Here is a 9166-nt window from a genome sequence, read left to right as displayed (position 1 = left end):
GTTTAATTCAACATTTAAACCATTCCTCTAAAATTATCATAATTGGTGTTCTTTTTCCACAATACTTTCCTAAGGACTGTGATTTTTAGAAAAATACATGAATTAAAGAAAATAGATTATGTAAGGTCTTTAAAGGTCACTTCAAAGTTCTTAAAAGTCTGAAACTTTTTATTGGTTTTGAAGATCTTACAGAATTTATTAATAAATATGGGTAAAGGTATATTCTGTTCATTAGAAAATCTGCATTTTTATTCTTCTCACAGTCTCCTTCATTTTCTACATACTACTTAATACACCTTTAGATAACTTCGGCACAGGTTTGTTATCTACAAGTTAGAGGTTTTTGCAAACAGATTTCTTCATTCCTAAGATAGGAATAACCCAAAATATTTTGTCATTGTTTTGATGATCAGATGAGTTGATACAAGTATCTTATAGGAAAGCACAAGTAATATTTATAACAGACTCTCGATGTCTGAAAAGTGAGTTAAACAATACATAGATCAAATGAAACAAAACCCCTCAAGTCTTGTCCTTTATTTTTTCTGATTTGACCGCCATGTTCCACACCTGGAGGGCCTACAAATGTAAATCATAAACCCACCACCATTACGTGGGTAGGCATGCTGGCTGCTCCAGCGTGTCGGGGTGGACAGAGATTTTGTCAAAGCTCTTGCCCTGTCTTCTGGCTTTGAGCTTCCTACAGAAGACACCTTGCAGCGGAACAGTGGGAGTGGTACCACGAAGACACATGGAAGATTGCTGCAGACTTCCCAAGCTCCACCCAGCCTTCTTTCGCTACATACGTAAATAATTCCCAAACTAAAAGTATTAATAAAAATTAAAAAATTAAATTCTGAAACTTAAAAAAAATAGTTTTCAAGAATCTAAGGAAGTATTTAAAGAAAATGAAAAATCTCCAGGTTGAAACTCAGAAGACTGTGCACCGTGTCCTGAGGGTGAGCACATGGAAAGTTACACCGAGAGCAATGGAAATTATCCAGTAGGAAGGATTAGCAGACTATAGAATCTTTTACCGGATGTTTTTCCCCCACAGATATGTATTGTATAAAGTAGCATGGATCTTCAGAGAGGTACCTTGCAGCTGTTCTGCAAACTCATCCTCTCAAGGGTAAAACTTGCAGCTTCACAAGGGGACTCTGGGCATGTGGCATCAGAGTTATTTGACGACGTTGAGTAAGGAAACAAGTTCTAACCAGAAAGAGGATTATAAGGGTTACATTAAGCCAAGAACAAGGAGATGAGGAGGAACTGGAACTTTCTCCTTCCTGTCCCACCAGTGATGCTTTCTTCCTCCCATTCTTCAACATGGAGTAATAGTCTATAGCAATGGTCTAGAGCTGGAGAGCTGTGTGGCTCCCACTGCACAGGCAGATGCTCTCACTGTCCTAGTTACCAACCACCAGAAGGAAGTCTGTGCTGAGCCCTGCTTTGGGCAAGGGCCGCTTCCTTAGGTCAGGAAGATGCTGTACTTACAGCGACCAGGAGTGTTCACCCTTCACAGGGATTCATGGGAAAAAAATCAGTCAGAGGAAAAAATGCCCAACGCATTGTTCAGTTATGAAGAGAACGAAACGTGATGATGCCTGCGGTAGACAAGCCTGTGCAGTGAGATCATGCGGTGTACAGCCAGACTGAAACGCTAGGAACACACAGGCGCAGCAAAAGGGAACATGGCTCAGATGAGCAGCACCGTTAAAATGGAAGCATTTAGCATTATTACTTGTAACTGTATCATAACTTTGTTCATATATGACTTTCAGATTATAAAAATATGTATAATATTATAGTATGTTGTATATACACAACACACACATATGTATTCAAAGCGTGATATAGGGTGACATATCTGCTCATCATTTCTTCCTGCAAATGTAAATACAGTTAAGTCCCATTATGTATTCAGGGATTGATAGCATTGTCATCTTAACGGTCCAAGTTAATTGCTGCTGTGCAGATTAATATCTAGCCCTAATTGCAATAACCAACTTCAGAAGTGGAAATCGTTGCACTGTGCTCTGTGGAGGTGAGGTTGACAACGCACGGCCAGGTAGGTCCTGTCTGTGCAACTTGAGAATGGTTTTGCAGGCGATCTGTAATTCCCCTGCCAAGCAGCCCATTTTTATAGGTAGCATTTCTATAAATACAAATACCCAAAGAGAAGGGGAAAATTTCTGACTTCTGACTTCTTCCAACCCACAAGGTGACCCCCAACTCTTATCCTCACTGCCATGAGTCTTTTTCCTTTTACTAAAACCCTTTTACGTGTCTTCAGTGAGTAGAAAAATGGAGAGATTAAAAATAGTGTTTTTACCTGATTAGACTAGATAATGATCCACTTAAGTTATTTCTGACTAACAACATGACTCAAAACTCACTGAACCATGATTTACTCAGAAGCATCATAGAATGAGTGATTGAGAAAGTGCTACTTGATTAATATTATTTTTTAAAAAAATACATTCAGCTAAAGTTAAAAAATAAAGTGTTTTGCTGAATTTTAGTTAAGAATCATCAACTGGATAGACATATGATTGATTTTCACTTCATGAAACACTATCAGCGTGTATGTCACATTCATGACAATGTAACACATTTGACGTGGACCTGCACAGTCCTCCTACATAGATCCTAAATAAGAACAATTAATTTGGGGGAAGCAGAAAGAGTTATGCTTTATCAAAAAAATAAATTGTCATTCTGAATTGAATCTGCATATTAACAGCTTTCATTATTGTCACCATTCAGGCTTTATATAGTATTCATTTCCAACTGCCTACAGCTTTTTTATGATCTAAAAAATGCAAAACTGCTTTAGAATTTCTGTATGTGTCTGATTGCCTCAAAACCTAGGAGGGCTTCTTAGAATATAAGGCATGAATCATTAAAGGATTTATTTTGTATCTTGAGCACTGAAAAGGCTTGGATTTCATTTTCAAATGTTGCAAAGCACGTTAATGTCTCCTGGGCCTTGATTCCAAAACTCTCATTCAATGAATGAATTTGCATGCCCATCACTCTACCTGAGCACGAGGTGTACAAAAGGAGATGAAGCGAATTCCTCTAGAGTCTAACTTTAAATCACATCAGGGAAGGCTCCTATAATGTGTGTTGAAAAAACTAAATCAAAAGAGAAGAGTGGTTAGGGAGAGCGATAAAGGGCGAGAGACTGACTGGAATGCATCATACACACGCGTGGAAATGTCACCACGAAATTCCCCCTCTGGAGCGGATGCATGATAATTAAAACAACAACTAAGGCAAAATAGATAAAACTAAATCAAAAGCTTGTCTGTGTACTTTTCTAGAGGATAAGCTAACACCTTTTCTTACATCAAGTTTTACCTGATTTCTCTTCATATTGCTGTGTAACATTAAATTACTTGCAGATTGCTACAAGTAATATATTTCTAAGAATCATACATGTGCCCTGTATCATGAGGTCTTAGAAGCAAGTTGATTTCTTGGTTGTTATTATTTTCCAGTGATCACACAGGACACAAAGCAACATTATAACATGATCCCAATGGTTTTGTTTTGGTAGTGCATAAATATGGTATATTAAAAAGGTAACTACTTAACAGGAAAAAAAAGAAGGGTCCTTTGTAATCCATGGAAAGAGATTGTCAAGTTATTCCGCTTGAAGATTGTCTTTGAAAATTCAAAACTAAATAAATCATTAAGAAATTACTCCCCTAGTTTCTGTCAATAAACTAATATTGAATTGTTCAGTATTTTTTTAAAGTTTTCCTTCAATACGGTTCTAATAATAACAACTTTAGTCCATTGACTTCTTTTTCATCCTGTTGGCTTACTCTTTATTCTATGGGTTCTTTTTTCACTTTCCTTAAGAAATAAAATGGCACATTTGATGCCAGGAGGGTGGTACCTCCCAGGCAGAGGGGCCTGCCTCTCTCCCCAGGCTCTGAGGGGTGAGCAGGACCAGAGCTTCAGTGTTCGCAGCCAGCCTGGGCTAGGTGAAGATCTGCGCGAGCATTCTCAGAACAATGTAATGGGATCTTGTCTCACACTACTCTCTCAAAGAGTAAGGACCACATTTGGAAAACAGATGTTGCAAATGAAATGATACAGCATTGCACTTGAAACAACTGGAAAAAAGAAATGGCTAAACTTCAAACTCTGCCACTAAAATTTGTTAGCTCCTGGTAAGAGTATCTGATGACTAGAGCTGAATCTTTCCAAGTGTGTTGGAAAATTGCAACAGAAATAATAATAATAATAATAATAATAACAATAACAACAACAACAATAATAGAGGCCTAGTACTGGTGGCTCATGCCTGTCATCTTAGCCACTCAGGAGGCTGAGATCTGAGGATCGAGGCTCACAGCCAGCAGGGTCGGGAAGTCTGTGAGACCCTTACTTCCAATGAAACACCAGGAAACCGGAAGTGGCACTGTGGCTCAAGTCGTAGGGTGCTGACGGCAGCGCCCAGGCCCTGAGTTCAAGTCCCAGGACAAAGAAAAGAAAAGCACGTAGAATAAAAAAAGGGTAAAAAAGTTGATGGCAACAGAAAGATGGAAAAGGAGGACTGCGGTTGTGAGGGAGGCGAGTGGGGCAGGAGCGCAGGGCAGGAGTGCGGGACAGAAGACAGAAGCGCGGGGCAGGGGCGCGGGGCAGGGGCGCGGGGCAGGGGCGCGGGGCAGGGGCGCGGGGAAGGGGCGCGGGGCAGGGGCGCGGGGCAGGAGCGCGGGGCAGGAGCGCGGGGCAGGGGCGCGGGGCAGGGGCGCCGGGCAGGGGTGCGGGACAGAAGACAGAAGCGCGGGGCAGGAGCGCGGGGCAGGGGCGCGGGGCAGGAGCGCGGTGCACCGAGCGCGGGGCACCGAGCGCGGGGCAGGAGCTGGGCGGCCTGCAGAGCCCGGACAGCGGATCTGATTTTAGACGCATAGGTTCCCCTGAGAGGATGAATAACGAGTGAGAAAACACTCGAGGACCCTAGAAATACTCACCGGCAGATCCAGGAGAAGCGGGTCTTGGAAGTGGAAGGAAAAGTATCAGCCGTGCTTTGGAAACCCACTGGTGTGGTAATGGGCTCCGCGGACGCCGGGCGGGAGCCGCGAGCTCGGGGCGGTGTCCGCGATGACCGAGGGAGGCCGCTGACCTCGCCAGACAGCAGGAGCTTCTCACCAGATGCACAGGCCCGCGCCATGCGTGTGCAAGCAGAGAGACGCTGGGGGCGCAGCCCTCGGGTCGGAGCGGTAGCTGGGCCAGGATGGACGTGGGGCAGACCCATGCGCTGACCTTGGAGAGGGCGGTCTGCCTGGCCTGTGCTGAGCAGGGGCAGGGGAGGGGCAGGGGCAGGGGTAGAGCAGGGCAGAGCAGGGCAGGACAGGACAGGGCAGGGCAGGGGCAGGGGCAGGACCCACACATGGGCGCCAGGGGACAAATGGCCCAAGAAAATTACTACCGAGCAAGAAAGACAACCAGAACTTTTAGCAATAATCAAGGTGAGCGTGAAAAATAATTTTAAAAAATTACAACAACTCTCTAAGGAACATGAGTACCATTAAATTGATGTCCAGGAAGTTAGTTTTTTAACTATAGGGATAATAAAAATACCTACGAAAACGCAGGCAGAAAGAGGAGGCAAACTAGGCAGTAAGCACAGCCCGCCTCCCACCCACCCCTGCAGTCCAAATGTCAGGACTCAGCCATAGCAACACGCTTTGCTGTACTGACTTTAGGCTCATTCCCAGAGCTGGCCTTGTTTTCCCAAGTTCAACTTACACAGCCCTCTCAGAGAGGGAATGTGCTTTGCAAAACCTTATGGGAAAAAAATCAATAAATTAAAACAATATTGGCAGATATAAAGGCAAGACAATCAGTCCTGTCAAGGAATTTCCATGGTGTACCCTCTCCATAATTGGATTAGGTCTCCATGTCCTGTCAACATTCTAAACAGGAAAATAGAATTCCTTTGCCATAGCCGAGGGAGTCGGTAAAGACCCGGCCTTGGCACTGCCTTCCCACCGCCTGGAGCCCAGGCCCTGCCGGGGGCGCACAGCCCGAGGTGGAGGCTTGCCCAGGCTTTGCCCGGAGTGCGCCCTCCACAATCCATGGCATCCAGACGTGGTGTCTCCGTGTTGAATGCTTTATCCCATCGCCTTCGATTCACCACTAGGTACACAACAGTTTCTTTTCTTCTTCAGAGCATTCAGAGTCTGGACCCTCCCTTTCTTGCCATGCTCACAGGAGTGAACCCGAGTTGTATCTGCAGGCATGCAGCAGGACTTGAGAACACACACATCTCAGGAAACATCAGAGAAGGAAGTAAGGAGGGAGGGGAGAAGGGAAAAGAGAGGGGAGAGAAGGAGGAAGGGAGGAAAAGAGGGAAGAAAGGAGGGAGGGAGGGAGGAAGGAAGGAAGGAAGGAAGGAAGGAAGGAAGGAAGGAAGGAAGGAAGGAAGGAAGGAAGAAATTTAACTGGGAGAATTAAAATCATTTAGTAAATATTATTAACTGATGTATAAAAATCAGACCAATATATCTTTAATTGCAGAGTACATGATTCTGACCTTTTGATGAGTAAATTAAGTGAATTTGTTTTAGGCTACTGAACGTTCACTTTCATAATTTTTTTAACACATGTGTTTACTAGCTGTCAATGAGAGTCTAAAGGAAAATACTTCAGAAAGCACAATAATTTTACTTACATGCTAACAAAATCAAGTAGAAAAAAGTAAAATGAATACTTTTTAAATGAGAAATAAAATTTAGAATTCAAACATTTTGAAGCTATAAATAATTGATTTGCTTATTTGTCCATTAAAATGACATGAAAATGGCTATAATTATTATTTGTTTAGTAGAACTTCTCAAATTACTCTTGCCTTATCTCATTAGAAGAAAAATACTCTATCAACCAAGCATAATTCATTAATTTGTTATTATAGAAATCTCATGGTTGCTAGTCTTCAAGAGTTCCAATTTTAAATGTACACAACCATGGCAGTTAAGTTTTCTAAAAATATTTGAGTGAATATGTTTGAATGTTAATTGTTTCAATTCTTATTTAAATATTTCATTTAGGAAACAATTCAAAGTTCACTTCAAAGGTAATTATTGAAATGGATAGCTTAGATTTACTCTTCCAGTAATTTTTTTTACATACCTATATGAAATTTCCCACTTGTGAAGTTATTTGGTGTGTGTCAGATTGTACTGCAGAGTGGAAACAATAATGAAGTCCTTGACTTACTATGGTTGATGCTGTAATTGGGGAAGGTAAGTTGAGGATTTTGCTACATGGATGTAGGATCTGTTCTTTGACAGCATTGCCAGTAGCACCTTCATAGGGAACTGAGGAGACATACTTCATGAAGCCAGGTCTAAAGAAAGTCTCAGAGGCTGTAACCTCCCATTAACTACCACAAAAGCTGGAAGTGGAGCTGTGGCTCAAGTTGTAGAATTCTAACCTTGAGGAAAAAAAATCTCAGACACTGTGTTCAGGTCCTGAGTTTAAGCCCCAGGGCTAGGACAAGAAAAACAAAAAGGTAACAGAAAGAGCTTACTGCAGAACGCAGCCCAAGAGGCAGGGCTGCAGTGACGGGAGGAGGAACCATCAGGCAGCGATGCCCACCCAGAGTGGCCAGCTCAAGGTGAGCCCCTGCACGGGAGCTCACAGGGCGCTCAGCCGTGTATATTCTACATACATTCTCTATCTATTTTATAGTCTGTCTTCATGGATGCGTCGGGATTATTTGTAAACATCAAAGGGACAGAGCTGGTAACAGTTCAAAAATGGTTTCTGAGGGAAGCATACTTGACAGAGGGAGACCATTAATCTAATTGGTGACTGTGGAGGATGAGACCACAATCCAGGTGCTGCTGCTGAAGGTTATAGGCAGTGCAATGGGACAGACCTGAAGAGACTCAGGAAACGTTCAAGGTGTCGAAGGCCGTGGTGCTGGAGTGTGTGTGTGTGTGTGTGTGTGTGTGTGTGTGTGTGTGTGTGTGTGTGTGTGTGTGTGTGTGTGTGTGTGTGTGTGTGATCACAGTGCTTTAGGATAGAGTATGCAAAATCCAAGGGAGGGAATAACACATTTGGCTCTTAAAAAAATTGTGGGAAATGTAGACAATCAGACCTCCACTTAAAACTCAGCAGACTGAGAAGGCGGGGGAGTCTTTGAGAATGTGCTCCGTCTTACGATCCCTGGGCGCCTTCCTGTTCTGGATTCTACAGGAATCTGCTTTCAAAATGGCAGTGGGAGGGGGGTATTCCTATGGGCAGTGCCCCACTTAGGACCGAGAGACAGAGGAGCTATTTGAAGAATGCAGAGAAATAGCGTAGAATGCTAATCAGGGAATAGTCCCAGATTTTACAGGGAAAGAAATTCACAGCATCCGTGAAGACTAACCTCAAAAAGTGAAAAGATATTGAGATGAGAGTCCAGAATCTGACGGGTGAGCACAAAGCTGCCCAGGTGGGGTATCTCAACCCAACCAGCCACAGAGATCAAATCCTCCTAGCCACCTGGATGGCTTTGCATTGGCCTCTGAGTGCAACATTAGCCAGGGCAGAGCTGTGACATACCGAAAGGCCAGATGTTTTAAGGCCTGCTTTGAGTTTAGTTTGGTGCCCAAATTGAGAGGCAACAGACAGTGAGGGGCGTACAGGACAGAAGAGCACTTCGATGAACACCCAGATCACCGCCCTGTCCTGTTCTACCTTTATTTCCTTTTCTTCTCTATAAGACCCATCTGTGAGGGCATGCTTCCAGAGGCTGTGTTTTCCAGAAGTGAACTGTAAGAACGCCAGCAAACCAGTGAACTTCCAACACTTGGGAGCCAGGGGGCACTGTGTTGTGTTTCTCAGTTAAATGGCAGAGTGCTAACACTCACGGGTGTTCCTGGAAGCTGGGACTGGAGACAGGCTGAGGAAACAACTAGAGGGCCGGTTAGTGCCGCTGCGCTGGGCTGGGCTGGGCTGCGGAGGGAGGCCCAGGAGGACCTGCAGCTGGTTCAGGCACCTCCTTCCAAGAGGACAGCTGTGTGTGCAATGGTCGAAGTCACACCTGGAACCAGAGGCCTCTGCCCAGCGGCCCGGACTGATTTTGGCTCTGTGCTATAGATCTTCTTTCTTGTTATCTAGCTACCATTTTATGCCCTAGTTGGTTCTTGCATTA

This window comes from Dipodomys merriami, unplaced genomic scaffold (genome assembly GCF_024711535.1).
Source record: "Dipodomys merriami isolate MVZ:Mamm:240054 unplaced genomic scaffold, mDipMer1.0.p SCAF_15, whole genome shotgun sequence".
Classification (NCBI taxonomy): domain Eukaryota; kingdom Metazoa; phylum Chordata; class Mammalia; order Rodentia; family Heteromyidae; genus Dipodomys; species Dipodomys merriami.
Note: the sequence above shows the minus strand (reverse complement) of the source record.